Here is a 16,930-nt window from a genome sequence, read left to right on the forward strand (position 1 = left end):
AGACTAACCAAAAATAACTGGGGAAACACAGATCCTGACAAAACCGGCCCATCGGGGTAATAAATGTGGTCAGTCTTTGACAGCTGGGGTCTAATGGAATTTGCCAAAACCCACTAGAGGCATCCAGAGTGGAGAAAATCTTTGCCCCAGCCAGTTTAGGTGTTATGTCATCTAATGTAGGTAAAATGTAGCGTTCGCGCTTAACCCCCTTGTTCAGTCGCTTTAAATCTACACACACTCTGACTTCATCCTTATTGCGCTTTGGAGCGGGTACCATTGGGGCACACCAATCTGTTGGTTCAGTGACCTCCTCAATGATCCCAAGGTTCAGCATCCGCTTTAGTTCTTTCTCCACCTTTGGAAGGAGGGGAAAAGGGACTCGACGTGGTGTATTAACACTGTATGGAATTGCCTCTTCCGTCAGCTCAATTCTAACAGGCACACAGTTCAGCAGTCCTATTTCCCCAAACACATCACTGGATAATAAATAGTCACCGCCGATAGCATTGACTCGTTTAACCAGTCCCATTTGCTTTGCCACTGCTCTGCCTAATAGGTTACTGACAAATTGTCCTTTAATAACTGTAATCCAGTACTGGTATCTCTGTCCGTTGTGTGTGGTGGTAGCGAGGAACGTACCCACACATCTGACCTTTCCACCTGGACTGTACACTGTTGATCTGGACTTATGCAGTTTTGGCTTTTGCCGTAGATTATTGAAAGTTGCGTCTGTCATGACTGTGGTATCAGCACCAGTGTCAATTTTAAAATTCACTGGGCTACCGTTCACCAGCAGCTCAATGTCCCAGTCGAAGTCTGAATCCGACTTCTCAATGACATTTGACTTTGCTGTTGCTCTAAGGAACAGTTCACCAATAAAGAATGAATCCTCATCTGAATCTATAACAGCTTCAGCTCTGACTTGTTTTAGCATTTTAGTTTTACACACAGCCTCGAAATGTCCCGTTTTGTTGCACTTTCTGCATCTTTTATTTCGGGCAGGACAGTTTTCTTTTCTGTCATGCGTCCTACCGCATCTCTGACAGTTCTGTCTGTTCCCGCCGTATTTCTGCTGTGGTTTCTCATAGTTCCTCTTTGAGCTGCTAAACTGTTTCTGTCTCACCTCATTCACTGTAGTTTCCACGCGCTCTGCACTTTGCTGCTTCACTTGTTCACTCTGACGTGCAAGCTGGATGGCTCTCTCCAGAGTCAGGTCCGCTTCAAGTTGAAGTTTTTTTTATCCATTATTCCAATAACGATCCGGTCCCGAATCTGTTCGTCTTTCCCCGCGCCGAACTCACAGTGCTGCGCGAGCTCATATAAGCTCCGCACAAAAGCTTCGACCGTCTCACCGGCCCTTTGGCTCCTTTTGTGAAAACAGGCGCGGTCATGGATAACGTTTCTTTTTGGAACAAAATGTTCGTCAAACTTCTGCATCACTAGGGCGAACTCATACTCTGGATGTGGCATATCCTCCGTCGCAGCGGGAAACACAAAAGAGCCGTAAATAGGTTCGGCGTCTCTCCCCATAGAGTACAGGAGCGAATTTACCTGCACCTCGCCGCTCTCTCTGTCGAGTTTCGACGCGACTCTGAAGCGGGAGAATCGCTGCCGCCAGGTCGGCCACTCCGCCGGCTGGGTAAAATCGAACGGCTCCGGAGGTCCAAACTTTGCCATTGTGCTCTTTCCGTAGGCGTTTAAGTCCTTATTTCTGACACCATGTCATGATACGAGGGAAGACAGGAGAAGCAATCGTCGGTTGCAAAGCCGTACTTCTTTATTTTATGCTAGAGCACGAGGTATCAACATGAACAGCTTCTTATTCGAACTCCCTTTTTGGTATATCTTTCTAGTGCTCCCCTAGTGGTCAGGAAACCAAACTACTTGATATACAATAGAAGCTAATCTCACAACATACCCCAACATAAAATCGAGTGAAATCAAGCACTTTCAGAAGTAACCTGTAATAAGCAAAGTCCATCTTTGTCATAGCATAAACACCAATGTTTACACTGTTTTTCAATGCTTCCATGCAATGCATGTAAGGCACCTATTGCTCTACACCAGTGTTTCCCAACCCTGGTCCTCAAGGCATACTGACCTTTTATGTTTTAGATGTTCCCCTGCTTCAACACACCCCATTCAGATGATTGCAATTCAGCAAAACCCTGTTAATCAGCTATCAATTGCAATCATGTGTGCTGATGATGCAGGGGAGCATCTAAAACATGCAGGTCAGTGTGCCTTGAGGACCAGGGTTGGGAAACACTGCTCTACACCTATAATTAATTTGTTGTTAAGAGATGAGCGTTTTCTAAAGGTAATGAACTGCAACGAAGTATAAATCAGATTTATACTTTTTTGTTGAATGTCTGTTATACAATATACTTACCACTAAAAACAAACAAAAAACAACACTTTTCTGCAAAATTCAGCAACTGCACAGTTTTTGATAAATAGTGTAAGATAAGTAGTAGGCCTATTTCAAAAGAGCAGAAGAAATCTTATGTTTTTCGAACAATAACAATATTTGTTGCTAACCTGTTGCTAAGAGATGGGTGTGTTTACTGGTAAACCAAGTGCCACGAAGTGAACATCAGATTTGGCAACGGTAAATGTCTTGTATCTAATCAGGTAAGCATTATTTCGAAAGAGCTTATGTTTTATAAACTATAAAACTTGTTATTAATTTGGTTTTAAGAGATAAGCGTTTTCTACTGGTAACGAACTGCCACGAAGTATAAGTCGAGATTTTAACTTTTGTGTTGAATGTGTGTTTCATAATATATTTACCACTATGACAAAAAGAATGAACTTTTCTACAAAATTCACCAACTACACAATTCTTAAGTATAAAATAAGTGGTATTTCCAATGAGCAGAAGAAATATTATGTTTTTTGATCAATAAGAAGTTTTGTTGCTAGCCTGTTGCTAAGAGATGGGTTTGTTTACTGGTAACCAAGTGCTACGAAGTAAACTTAAGATTTTAACTTTTGCAAAATGTACCAACGGTAAATGTCTTGTCTCTAATAAAGTAAGCATTATTTCGATAGAGCTTATGTTTTATAAAATATGTAACTTGTTATTAATTTGGTTTTAAGAGGGAAGCGTTTTCTACTGCTAACCAATTGCCACGAAGCATAAATCGAGATTTTAACTTTTGTGTTGAATGTATGTTTTATAATATATTTACCACTATGACAAAAAGAATTAACTTTTCTGCAAAATTCACCAACTGCACAATTCTTGTTAAGGTAAAATAAGTAGCATTTCAAAACAGAAGAAGTAATCTTGTGTTTTTTGAACAATAACATTTTTTGTTGCTAATCTGTTGCTAAGAGATGAGTGTGTTTACTGGTAACCAAGTGCCACGAAGTAAACAATTAATTTTTATTTTTGCAAAACAGTATCACAAACATTGCTAATATAACTACTGCTCACATTAACAGTAGCCTTTTCCCTAAAATTATTTTGTTTATTTATTAACCATGTTTAGCACACTGTATGGAGGAAGTTATTGTAAGACAACATGCTAGTTATAGCCCACATGCCACTGGCTGCAATTAGGCTAATATCACCATTTTGACTAATTTCAGCTTGTGCACTAATTTTAACATACTGAATGGAGTAAATCCATGTTACTCTGCATGCTTGTGACTCTCCACATGCTAAGATCATAAACCAGATTGCAAATTTTCAGCATCAAGGTTTCTTGACTCAATATTTCTGTGTTTTTTGTGCAGGTGCAAAACTTGTGCACCATTTGACTTCAGCAACATTTCACAACAACAGAACATGTAGATTGTTTGGGATATATTTTCAACAACAACTTGTAACTGTCCTCAATGTCTGCTATTGTTCTTTCTGGGAATGAGACCCCTTTTCTAGTCCGAATGACATCCCAATGTCAGTTTAGGGACAACATTTAGGTCTGAACAACACTCGGAACATTAAATGAATATTATGCAAAGTGGTATTTCTGTTTGATAAAATATTAGGCTTTATGATTTTCTTTTCTAATTAGTCTTGGTACCCCACCTAAACTTTGTTTTGTACTTTGTCTTCAGGGAAGAAATCATTTGAGTCCTGGACAATGTTGGGCCTTTGCAGGCTTCCCAGGACGCTTATCCATCAAACTGTCCCACAAAATCACCATAACTCACGTATCCCTGGGTCATATTCCTAAGAGTATATCCCCGACTTTCACAGTCTCCAGTGCTCCGAAGGAATTTTCTGTCTATGTAAGTCAAGCAACATCACATGTATCTTATATACGTGTCCACCTATAGTGTGGAAGAAGGGGCTTTAAAATGTGTTAGCAATGATTTAGTATGACATCACTTGATCACATCCAAACTTTGTCTACACAAATGAATTTTCTGCTTATCTCAGGGTGTGATACGTTTTTAGATACACCAACTAACTTTTATATAGAAAGAACAAGATAATGAACTGGATTTCTATCTAATTTTGTCTTAGGGAAAGAAGCATTTAGACAATCAGGAGAGTTTATTGGGAACTTTTCAATATGATGAAGATGGCGACAGCTTACAGACCTTCAAGCTTCCTGTAAATATGTCAAATTAATATTTTATTAACCAAATACAACAGTTCTTACAGAAGCCCAGAGTGACTGACCCTGTTATAAATATTGGTAATTGTTCCTAACATACAACCATAAGGTTGTTATCACAAAACAGTTATTTTTGTTGTATCACAATAAGAAACAAATCCAAATAAACCTCTAATCTTACTAGATAACATTTTGTTTTCTGGTTAGGAAGACATTGCTATAATTCCATGGTATCTTGAAAAATCTATGCAAAATATACAGCAAGGACAGTTGAACTGGGCTTCCACGCACTTTAAGCAGATCTCCTTTGTTTCCATTGTCTATTTGTAGCTATGGATGATCAATCTAACCCTCCTAATTTGCATCTTTCTTGGCTAACAGGAAGTAAAAATGGACTCCTTCAGCCATATCAGTCTAAAGGTGAAAAACAACTGGGGTCAACCGGAATACACATGCCTCTATAGAGGCCTCTATAGAGGCATGTGTATTAGAGTGCATAGAGTAGTCGAGACATGAAGATGTTCTTGAATGGGGAACCAACAATCTCATACCGAGAGACGAGAGTCAGGTATATTATATAAGCATTTTTTAGCTATTATGTTTAACAGTCATCCGCTGATCAATGTACACATTTAAACATTTGTATTTTTTCCATCTTGGGCCAGGAGGACGCGAAGAAAAGGCTTAGTAAGAAGGGGACTAATAGATGGAGACAGTTTGGACAGCTACCAGGATAATGATATGCTTTTCAATATAAAAGAGGAGATTGTCACTCTGATGCAACATCATGGGATCATCTGTTTCATCTTACTCCTTTTTGGTAATACTCTTCTTCCATAAACAAGCAATTTAAAAGTGTTGTAGAAAGTCTGTATAGAAAGTCAGTCACTGACTGTCATCTTCTGCTCTTGTTCATCAGATGAAGCTGCCTATTTTCTGCTCGGCACTTGCGATCTTCAGAGTCATTTGTTACTCAACCTACAGTGGACACTACAGTGGACATGGTACGGGACAGGTCGCCAGTCTGTCGCAGGGCAACACAGAGACACACAGGATACACAACCATGCACACACACACTCACACCTAGGGGCAATTTAGAGAGGCCAATTAACCTGACAGTCATGTTTTTGAACTGTGGGAGGAAACCGGAGTACCCGGAGAAAACCCACGCATGCACTGGGAGAACATGCAAACTCCATGCAGAAAGACCGGGGCCGGGAATCGAACCCAGAACCTTCTTGCTGCAAGGCAACAGCTCTAAAGTGTACATATATATATTTATAAAAATCCCTTTTCACCCTTCCGCAGGTGGACTCGTTCATCCTCTGAGCTCGGGTCCTCTACCAGAAGCCTGGGAGCCGCAGTATCTTGGCTTTGCCTCGAACTGCACATTTCTGGACTGAGATATCTGATGCTGTTCCTGGGATCCTGTTTTAGCCACTGCACCAGTTTGGAGGTGACAGCCCTGAGGGCCCTGCGCTCCTCGGCCCTGTAGATGCAGGGTGAATCCTAGCAACCTGCGGCCTCTTTGCCGGGAGCACCGGACGCCAGCTGATGGTGTAGACCCGGCGATTTCTGCCAGGATCGGTTTGGCAAATGCCAGGTCGCTGACAAATAAAACTTTGGTCATTAGGGATTTCTTTTCCTCTCATTGATTGGATGTTTTATTTATGACAGAATCATGGACAAGTGGTTTGGGTGACTCCAGCATTTTTAAAGAACTTGAACCGCGGAACTGCGGCTATTTAATGCTCCAAGGATGTCGGTGGAGGAATAGTGACTGTTTTTAAAAGTTGTTTTACTTGTAAGCAGTAAAACAACTACTATGGGATTAGCTTTGAGATTAGCCTATCTGAACTCGGCAGTTCTCACACTGTGCTGTGTGCGGCGGTCTATCGGCCATCATAAAACAACAAAAACTTTATAAATTACTTTTCTGATTTCATGGCTAATATCATGCCAAGGTATGACCGAGTTCTCATTGTTGGTGATTTTAATATTAATGTCTGTTGTCCTTCTTCACGTATGGCTCAGTCATTTGTTGTGATTACAACAATACCAAGTATTGTAATCACTTGGTATTGCTACATCCACCACAACTGCTTTCCTCTGTTGTTTATCGACCACCACAATGTCCGGTTGGTTCGCCATTACTATTTTGACTGTCTGGATCTGGAAGTCCCACAGGATCTTAGCTCGGTCATTCTCCACCACCTTTGGGGGTGTTCCCAACTTTGATCTTCCAGATCAAAGTGGGGAGATGATCTCACAGAGGGGAGATGATCCACGGAGGGAAATAGGCACACTCACTCAGAAGCCAGCGACAATGGAGCACACCAAAGCAACGAGGAGGAGGCAGAGGAATCTGACGGGGAAAACAACAAAGGTTAGACTCGAGCAGGACTCAGAGGGCCTAGTTCTGGAAACGACTGTTTACCAAATTGCGCAAACACTCAGGCGGTGAGACGGAGTGAAGCTGCCGCTTATATCCATAGTCCACGCCTCCTCAACGAGTTGCAGGTGTGTACACGGGTTGACCCTGGCGGCTTCTCAGGGTAGAGTGGGTGTGTGCCCTCTGGTGGACACCAGGCGTAACACCGGTTCCATCCAAGGTGGAAAAGTTCTCAAAACAAAACTTAAAAAGACTAACCAAAAATAACTGGGGAAACACAGATCCTGACAAAACCGGCCCATCGGGGTAATAAATGTGGTCAGTCTTTGACAGCTGGGGTCTAATGGAATTTGCCAAAACCCACTAGAGGCATCCAGAGTGGAGAAAATCTTTGCCCCAGCCAGTTTAGGTGTTATGTCATCTAATGTAGGTAAAATGTAGCGTTCGCGCTTAACCCCCTTGTTCAGTCGCTTTAAATCTACACACACTCTGACTTCATCCTTATTGCGCTTTGGAGCGGGTACCATTGGGGCACACCAATCTGTTGGTTCAGTGACCTCCTCAATGATCCCAAGGTTCAGCATCCGCTTTAGTTCTTTCTCCACCTTTGGAAGGAGGGGAAAAGGGACTCGACGTGGTGTATTAACACTGTATGGAATTGCCTCTTCCGTCAGCTCAATTCTAACAGGCACACAGTTCAGCAGTCCTATTTCCCCAAACACATCACTGGATAATAAATAGTCACCGCCGATAGCATTGACTCGTTTAACCAGTCCCATTTGCTTTGCCACTGCTCTGCCTAATAGGTTACTGACAAATTGTCCTTTAATAACTGTAATCCAGTACTGGTATCTCTGTCCGTTGTGTGTGGTGGTAGCGAGGAACGTACCCACACATCTGACCTTTCCACCTGGACTGTACACTGTTGATCTGGACTTATGCAGTTTTGGCTTTTGCCGTAGATTATTGAAAGTTGCGTCTGTCATGACTGTGGTATCAGCACCAGTGTCAATTTTAAAATTCACTGGGCTACCGTTCACCAGCAGCTCAATGTCCCAGTCGAAGTCTGAATCCGACTTCTCAATGACATTTGACTTTGCTGTTGCTCTAAGGAACAGTTCACCAATAAAGAATGAATCCTCATCTGAATCTATAACAGCTTCAGCTCTGACTTGTTTTAGCATTTTAGTTTTACACACAGCCTCGAAATGTCCCGTTTTGTTGCACTTTCTGCATCTTTTATTTCGGGCAGGACAGTTTTCTTTTCTGTCATGCGTCCTACCGCATCTCTGACAGTTCTGTCTGTTCCCGCCGTATTTCTGCTGTGGTTTCTCATAGTTCCTCTTTGAGCTGCTAAACTGTTTCTGTCTCACCTCATTCACTGTAGTTTCCACGCGCTCTGCACTTTGCTGCTTCACTTGTTCACTCTGACGTGCAAGCTGGATGGCTCTCTCCAGAGTCAGGTCCGCTTCAAGTTGAAGTTTTTTTTATCCATTATTCCAATAACGATCCGGTCCCGAATCTGTTCGTCTTTCCCCGCGCCGAACTCACAGTGCTGCGCGAGCTCATATAAGCTCCGCACAAAAGCTTCGACCGTCTCACCGGCCCTTTGGCTCCTTTTGTGAAAACAGGCGCGGTCATGGATAACGTTTCTTTTGGAACAAAATGTTCGTCAAACTTCTGCATCACTAGGGCGAACTCATACTCTGGATGTGGCATATCCTCCGTCGCAGCGGGAAACACAAAAGAGCCGTAAATAGGTTCGGCGTCTCTCCCCATAGAGTACAGGAGCGAATTTACCTGCACCTCGCCGCTCTCTCTGTCGAGTTTCGACGCGACTCTGAAGCGGGAGAATCGCTGCCGCCAGGTCGGCCACTCCGCCGGCTGGGTAAAATCGAACGGCTCCGGAGGTCCAAACTTTGCCATTGTGCTCTTTCCGTAGGCGTTTAAGTCCTTATTTCTGACACCATGTCATGATACGAGGGAAGACAGGAGAAGCAATCGTCGGTTGCAAAGCCGTACTTCTTTATTTTATGCTAGAGCACGAGGTATCAACATGAACAGCTTCTTATTCGAACTCCCTTTTTGGTATATCTTTCTAGTGCTCCCCTAGTGGTCAGGAAACCAAACTACTTGATATACAATAGAAGCTAATCTCACAACATACCCCAACATAAAATCGAGTGAAATCAAGCACTTTCAGAAGTAACCTGTAATAAGCAAAGTCCATCTTTGTCATAGCATAAACACCAATGTTTACACTGTTTTTCAATGCTTCCATGCAATGCATGTAAGGCACCTATTGCTCTACACCAGTGTTTCCCAACCCTGGTCCTCAAGGCATACTGACCTTTTATGTTTTAGATGTTCCCCTGCTTCAACACACCCCATTCAGATGATTGCAATTCAGCAAAACCCTGTTAATCAGCTATCAATTGCAATCATGTGTGCTGATGATGCAGGGGAGCATCTAAAACATGCAGGTCAGTGTGCCTTGAGGACCAGGGTTGGGAAGCACTGCTCTACACCTATAATTAATTTGTTGTTAAGAGATGAGCGTTTTCTAAAGGTAATGAACTGCAACGAAGTATAAATCAGATTTATACTTTTTTGTTGAATGTCTGTTATACAATATACTTACCACTAAAAACAAACAAAAAACAACACTTTTCTGCAAAATTCAGCAACTGCACAGTTCTTGATAAATAGTGTAAGATAAGTAGTAGGCCTATTTCAAAAGAGCAGAAGAAATCTTATGTTTTTCGAACAATAACAATATTTGTTGCTAACCTGTTGCTAAGAGATGGGTGTGTTTACTGGTAAACCAAGTGCCACGAAGTGAACATCAGATTTGGCAACGGTAAATGTCTTGTATCTAATCAGGTAAGCATTATTTCGAAAGAGCTTATGTTTTATAAACTATAAAACTTGTTATTAATTTGGTTTTAAGAGATAAGCGTTTCTACTGGTAACGAACTGCCACGAAGTATAAGTCGAGATTTTAACTTTTGTGTTGAATGTGTGTTTCATAATATATTTACCACTATGACAAAAAGAATGAACTTTTCTACAAAATTCACCAACTACACAATTCTTAAGTATAAAATAAGTGGTATTTCCAATGAGCAGAAGAAATATTATGTTTTTTGATCAATAAGAAGTTTTGTTGCTAGCCTGTTGCTAAGAGATGGGTTTGTTTACTGGTAACCAAGTGCTACGAAGTAAACTTAAGATTTTAACTTTTGCAAAATGTACCAACGGTAAATGTCTTGTCTCTAATAAAGTAAGCATTATTTCGATAGAGCTTATGTTTTATAAAATATGTAACTTGTTATTAATTTGGTTTTAAGAGGGAAGCGTTTTCTACTGCTAACCAATTGCCACGAAGCATAAATCGAGATTTTAACTTTTGTGTTGAATGTATGTTTTATAATATATTTACCACTATGACAAAAAGAATTAACTTTTCTGCAAAATTCACCAAATGCACAATTCTTGTTAAGGTAAAATAAGTAGCATTTCAAAACAGAAGAAGTAATCTTGTGTTTTTTGAACAATAACATTTTTTGTTGCTAATCTGTTGCTAAGAGATGAGTGTGTTTACTGGTAACCAAGTGCCACGAAGTAAACAATTAATTTTTATTTTTGCAAAACAGTATCACAAACATTGCTAATATAACTACTGCTCACATTAACAGTAGCCTTTTCCCTAAAATTATTTTGTTTATTTATTAACCATGTTTAGCACACTGTATGGAGGAAGTTATTGTAAGACAACATGCTAGTTATAGCCCACATGCCACTGGCTGCAATTAGGCTAATATCACCATTTTGGCTAATTTCAGCTTGTGCACTAATTTTAACATACTGAATGGAGTAAATCCATGTTACTCTGCATGCTTGTGACTCTCCACATGCTAAGATCATAAACCAGATTGCAAATTTCAGCATCAAGGTTTCTTGACTCAATATTTCTGTGTTTTTTGTGCAGGTGCAAAACTTGTGCACCATTTGACTTCAGCAACATTTCACAACAACAGAACATGTAGATTGTTTGGGATATATTTTCAACAACAACTTGTAACTGTCCTCAATGTCTGCTATTGTTCTTTCTGGGAATGAGACCCCTTTTCTAGTCCGAATGACATCCCAATGTCAGTTTAGGGACAACATTTAGGTCTGAACAACACTCGGAACATTAAATGAATATTATGCAAAGTGGTATTTCTGTTTGATAAATATTAGGCTTTATGATTTTCTTTTCTAATTAGTCTTGGTACCCCACCTAAACTTTGTTTTGTACTTTGTCTTCAGGGAAGAAATCATTTGAGTCCTGGACAATGTTGGGCCTTTGCAGGCTTCCCAGGACGCTTATCCATCAAACTGTCCCACAAAATCACCATAACTCACGTATCCCTGGGTCATATTCCTAAGAGTATATCCCCGACTTTCACAGTCTCCAGTGCTCCGAAGGAATTTTCTGTCTATGTAAGTCAAGCAACATCACATGTATCTTATATACGTGTCCACCTATAGTGTGGAAGAAGGGGCTTTAAAATGTGTTAGCAATGATTTAGTATGACATCACTTGATCACATCCAAACTTTGTCTACACAAATGAATTTTCTGCTTATCTCAGGGTGTGATACGTTTTTAGATACACCAACTAACTTTTATATAGAAAGAACAAGATAATGAACTGGATTTCTATCTAATTTTGTCTTAGGGAAAGAAGCATTTAGACGATCAGGAGAGTTTATTGGGAACTTTTCAATATGATGAAGATGGCGACAGCTTACAGACCTTCAAGCTTCCTGTAAATATGTCAAATTAATATTTTATTAACCAAATACAACAGTTCTTACAGAAGCCCAGAGTGACTGACCCTGTTATAAATATTGGTAATTGTTCCTAACATACAACCATAAGGTTGTTATCACAAAACAGTTATTTTTGTTGTATCACAATAAGAAACAAATCCAAATAAACCTCTAATCTTACTAGATAACATTTTGTTTTCTGGTTAGGAAGACATTGCTATAATTCCATGGTATCTTGAAAAATCTATGCAAAATATACAGCAAGGACAGTTGAACTGGGCTTCCACGCACTTTAAGCAGATCTCCTTTGTTTCCATTGTCTATTTGTAGCTATGGATGATCAATCTAACCCTCCTAATTTGCATCTTTCTTGGCTAACAGGAAGTAAAAATGGACTCCTTCAGCCATATCAGTCTAAAGGTGAAAAACAACTGGGGTCAACCGGAATACACATGCCTCTATAGAGGCCTCTATAGAGGCATGTGTATTAGAGTGCATAGAGTAGTCGAGACATGAAGATGTTCTTGAATGGGGAACCAACAATCTCATACCGAGAGACGAGAGTCAGGTATATTATATAAGCATTTTTTTAGCTATTATGTTTAACAGTCATCCGCTGATCAATGTACACATTTAAACATTTGTATTTTTTCCATCTTGGGCCAGGAGGACGCGAAGAAAACGCTTAGTAAGAAGGGGACTAATAGATGGAGACAGTTTGGACAGCTACCAGGATAATGATATGCTTTTCAATATAAAAGAGGAGATTGTCACTCTGATGCAACATCATGGGATCATCTGTTTCATCTTACTCCTTTTTGGTAAATACTCTCCTTCCATAAACAAGCAATTTAAAAGTGTTGTAGAAAGTCTGTATAGAAAGTCAGTCACTGACTGTCATCTGCTCTTGTTCACCAGATGAATCTGCCTATTTTCTGCTCGGCAGTTGCGATCTTCAGAGTCATTTGTTACTCAACCTACAGTGGACACTACAGTGGACATGGTACAGGACAGGTCGCCAGTCTGTCGCAGGGCAACACAGAGACACACAGGATACACAACCATGCACACACACACTCACACCTAGGGGCAATTTAGAGTTTTTGAACTGTGGGAGGAAACCGGAGTACCCGGAGAAAACCCACGCATGCACTGGGAGAACATGCAAACTCCATGCAGAAAGACCGGGGCCGGGAATCGAACCCAGAACCTTCTTGCTGCAAGGCAACAGCTCTAAAGTGTACATATATATATATATATTTATAAAAAATCCCTTTTCACCCTTCCGCAGGTGGACTCGTTCATCCTCTGAGCTCGGGTCCTCTACCAGAAGCCTGGGAGCCGCAGTATCTTGGCTTTGCCTCGAACTGCACATTTCTGGACTGAGATATCTGATGCTGTTCCTGGGATCCTGTTTTAGCCACTGCACCAGTTTGGAGGTGACAGCCCTGAGGGGCCCTGCGCTCCTCGGCCCTGTAGATGCAGGGTGAATCCTAGCAACCTGCGGCCTCTTTGCCGGGAGCACCGGACGCCAGCTGATGGTGTAGACCCGGCGATTTCTGCCAGGATCGGTTTGGCAAATGCCAGGTCGCTGACAAATAAAACTTTGGTCATTAGGGATTTCTTTTCCTCTCATTGATTGGATGTTTTATTTATGACAGAATCATGGACAAGTGGTTTGGGTGACTCCAGCATTTTTAAAGAACTTGAACCGCGGAACTGCGGCTATTTAATGCTCCAAGGATGTCGGTGGAGGAATAGTGACTGTTTTTAAAAGTTGTTTTACTTGTAAGCAGTAAAACAACTACTATGGGATTAGCTTTGAGATTAGCCTATCTGAACTCGGCAGTTCTCACACTGTGCTGTGTGCGGCGGTCTATCGGCCATCATAGAACAACAAAAACTTTATAAATTACTTTTCTGATTTCATGGCTAATATCATGCCAAGGTATGACCGAGTTCTCATTGTTGGTGATTTTAATATTAATGTCTGTTGTCCTTCTTCACCTATGGCTCAGTCATTTGTTGTGATTACAACAATACCAAGTATTGTAATCACTTGGTATTGCTACATCCACCACAACTGCTTTCCTCTGTTGTTTATCGACCACCACAATGTCCGGTTGGTTCGCCATTACTATTTTGACTGTCTGGATCTGGAAGTCCCACAGGATCTTAGCTCGGTCATTCTCCACCACCTTTGGGGGTGTTCCCCACTTTGATCTTCCAGTCCATATTCTGCACAGATGTTTCTGTACACTATGCCCGCCACTTGGTTATGTCGTTCCATGTACGCTTTCCCTGCCAGCATCTTGCACCCTGCTGTTATGTGCTGGACTGTTTCAGGGGCCTCCTTGCACAACCTACACCTTGGATCTTGTTTGGTGTGGTAGATCTGAGCCTCTATTGCTCTGGTGTTTAGGGACTGTTCCTGTGCAGCCAGGATGAGTGCCTCTCATCCTGGCTGCACAGGATGAGTCCAGCTTTTTAAAGAGGGGCCTTTATTTCCGATAAAGGTCTTTAGGATTCTCTAAAGGTTTGGTTCCCTCAACTTAGAAAACCAAAACTCAAGGAATCACCTGCCTTATTGACCTTCCTTGTGGCTCGTGTTTAGTCAGGGTGCTGGATTTGGGGTGGAACCCTCCATGCATGGTTAGTAGTTTCCAAGTCTTAACATCTGTGGTGTTTATCTCCTCCATTGGCCAGCTAGTTATTCCTTCAGGGTATCTGATTACTCGTAAGGCATAGCTGTTTATCGTATGGATCTTGTTCTTACCATTGAGCTGGTTTCTCAGGACTTGCCTTATTCGTTGGAGGTATTTGGTTGTGACTCCTTTCATTGTGACCTGGTCATGGTTGCCATTTGCTTGTGGTATTCCCAGGTACTTGTAACTGTCCTCAATGTCTGCTATTGTTCTTTCTGGGAATGAGACCCCTTTTCTAGTCCGAATGACATCCCAATGTCAGTGCTGTAGATCCAGGCAGTGTGTATTAGTGAGTCGATGTCTCGCTCGCTCTTGGCGTACAGCTTGATGTCATCCATGTAGAGGAGGGTTAGGGTAACATGAATGGTGGCCCCATTCTTGAGTCGGTATCTGTAGCCAGTCTTGTTGATGGTTTGGGTGAGGAGGTTCAGATGCAGAAACAAGTCCTGAGAAACAAGCTCAATGGTAAGAACAAGATCCATACGATAAACAGCTATGCCTTACCAGTAATCAGATACCCTGGAGGAATAACTAGTTGGCCAAAGGAGGAGATAATCACCACGGATGTTAAGACTAGGAAGCTACTAACCATGCATGGAGGGTTCCACCCCAAATCCAGCACCCTGACTAAACACGAGCCACAAGGAAGGTCAATAAGGCAGGTGATTCCTTGAGTTTTGGTTTTCTAAATTGAGGGAACCAAACCTTTAGAGAATCCTAAAGACCTTTATTAGAAATAAAGGTCCGTCTTAGAGGATTAAGAGGCAGAGCGACCACAACGTTGATTTGTTGGATTCTGTGAAGACGTTTGCAGGCTAAAGAGGAAATCCCACCCAATTCAGGAAGAATGGGTCTTAGTGGTTCCAGCACACAATCTCCTCCTCAGGGTAAATTGTTTGGAATAAAATGCTGAACATAAATCTTTTGTTGATAAATTACAGGCCGTAATATGTTTAATTTTTCTTTTGTGGGTTTGAATAAATAAATAAAAAAAATTATTTCTTAAAAAGATCAATCAATTAATTAATTTTATTTATAAGGGACCCTTTCATACTAAAAGCAGCTCTAAGAGCTATACCAACAATTAGCCCTCAGGTTTCTCTCACAAACTGTTCAACAAACAGGAGCCATAATACTGGATGAATAATAAATGACTAAAACTATACGATCACATAAAAGTTTAAAATAAGATCCATAAATGTAAATATATATGTATAGAAAACAACAAGGAAAAGGACAAAACAAACCCTAATCGGTTTCTATTTGCTTTTTCTCTTTCCCTCTGAGCCTCGCACGGTGCATCTGACCTCTGACCTCAACTCCTCAAACCTGTCCTCCCATGGACCAGATGATGTCCCTCCTACAAAACCAGCCAATGAAAATGATTGAGAAAGTCTAGAGGATCAAGAAGACAAAAAAATCCTCCATCACCTTCAGGGGACAACTGTTGGTCTCCTGTTGGGCATTTGGGCAGAAAACTGTGAAAGCTTTAACAATCTCCGCTGATCTGCTGTCCAGTATCAACGCAGAGGAAAAAAAGCTAAACATGCTTCGGAGCTGTGAGAGAAGAAGACTCTGAACTGTTGATGCTTGTTTCATCTGTGGACAACATGGACATTTCCTGAGGGACGATTTGGACAACCCAAAGATCCAACGCCAAAACCAGCTGGACTGACAGGAAGCCAGAGGGGAGAGACGGGGGGAGGATTTGGCTGCAGCAACGCCGAGACCGAGCGTCGAGTGGGGGAGAGACAACCTGAATCCACATCAACCACTGTGAAGGACTGCCTGTCTGTAACGTCCATCTAGATCATAACTTTAAATCTGACACAGCAACAGAGTGAGCAGCAAAACTTCACTCAAGTATCAAGTACTTCAACTTTTGACACCAAAGAGGATAATGTCCAGAGCAACAGCTAGTTTAGATGTTTCTGAAAGGCTCTCCACTCAAAGAACTATTGCTGGTCCACTGGCGAGTGGCCGAAGAGGAGAGTGAAGATTTACACTGTCCTGTTATCCTTAAATATGCATTTAAAAGAGAAAATCAACTTCTGAAATTACTTGTTTTTTTGATATGTTTAATTTTACCAAAGACGATGAAATCAGATGTTGCCTGGTTGTTTATAATTTGGGTTTATTTAGAATCAATGAGGATGAAGATCACTTTGAAACTGTTTTGTTTTCATTTAAAGTGTCGGCATTAGAATCAGATGGGGCAACATTAAAAGTTTACTTGTTTATTATAATGTGGGTTATATTAAAATCAAAGAGGATGAGATTATATTACATTTTAATTAGATTTTCATAGGAGTATGACTTAATATCACGTAAATTACATTTAGGATAAAAATTTAAATTTACATTTAGGATTTAAAATTAGTGTAAAACCTACATTTTTATTAACATAAGCAACGTAAAATAAAATTATTCATAATTAT

The 16,930-nt window shown here is 41.0% G+C and overlaps 2 long non-coding RNA genes across 3 annotated transcripts; both read left to right on the forward strand.

The window, feature by feature from the left end:
- The first annotated feature begins 2,532 nt into the window (after positions 1–2,532).
- Positions 2,533–6,211, forward strand: LOC145548002 (uncharacterized). Of its 2 annotated transcripts, XR_014084287.1 has the most exons (7): positions 2,533–2,634; positions 4,069–4,242; positions 4,481–4,570; positions 4,956–5,142; positions 5,240–5,394; positions 5,494–5,578; positions 5,884–6,211. It is a non-coding gene; the product is annotated as an uncharacterized LOC145548002 (long non-coding RNA). The 2 variants fall into 2 exon arrangements; XR_014084288.1 differs by lacking the exon at positions 4,481–4,570.
- Positions 6,212–9,748: 3,537 nt separating this feature from the next.
- On the forward strand, positions 9,749–13,407 carry LOC145548003 (uncharacterized). Its single transcript, XR_014084289.1, has 7 exons — positions 9,749–9,850; positions 11,282–11,455; positions 11,694–11,783; positions 12,169–12,355; positions 12,454–12,608; positions 12,706–12,790; positions 13,079–13,407. It is a non-coding gene; the product is annotated as an uncharacterized LOC145548003 (long non-coding RNA).
- Positions 13,408–16,930: the final 3,523 nt, after the last annotated feature.

Source organism: Poecilia reticulata, chromosome 17, assembly GCF_904066995.2.
Source record: "Poecilia reticulata chromosome 17, P_reticulata-male-v2, whole genome shotgun sequence".
Classification (NCBI taxonomy): domain Eukaryota; kingdom Metazoa; phylum Chordata; class Actinopteri; order Cyprinodontiformes; family Poeciliidae; genus Poecilia; species Poecilia reticulata.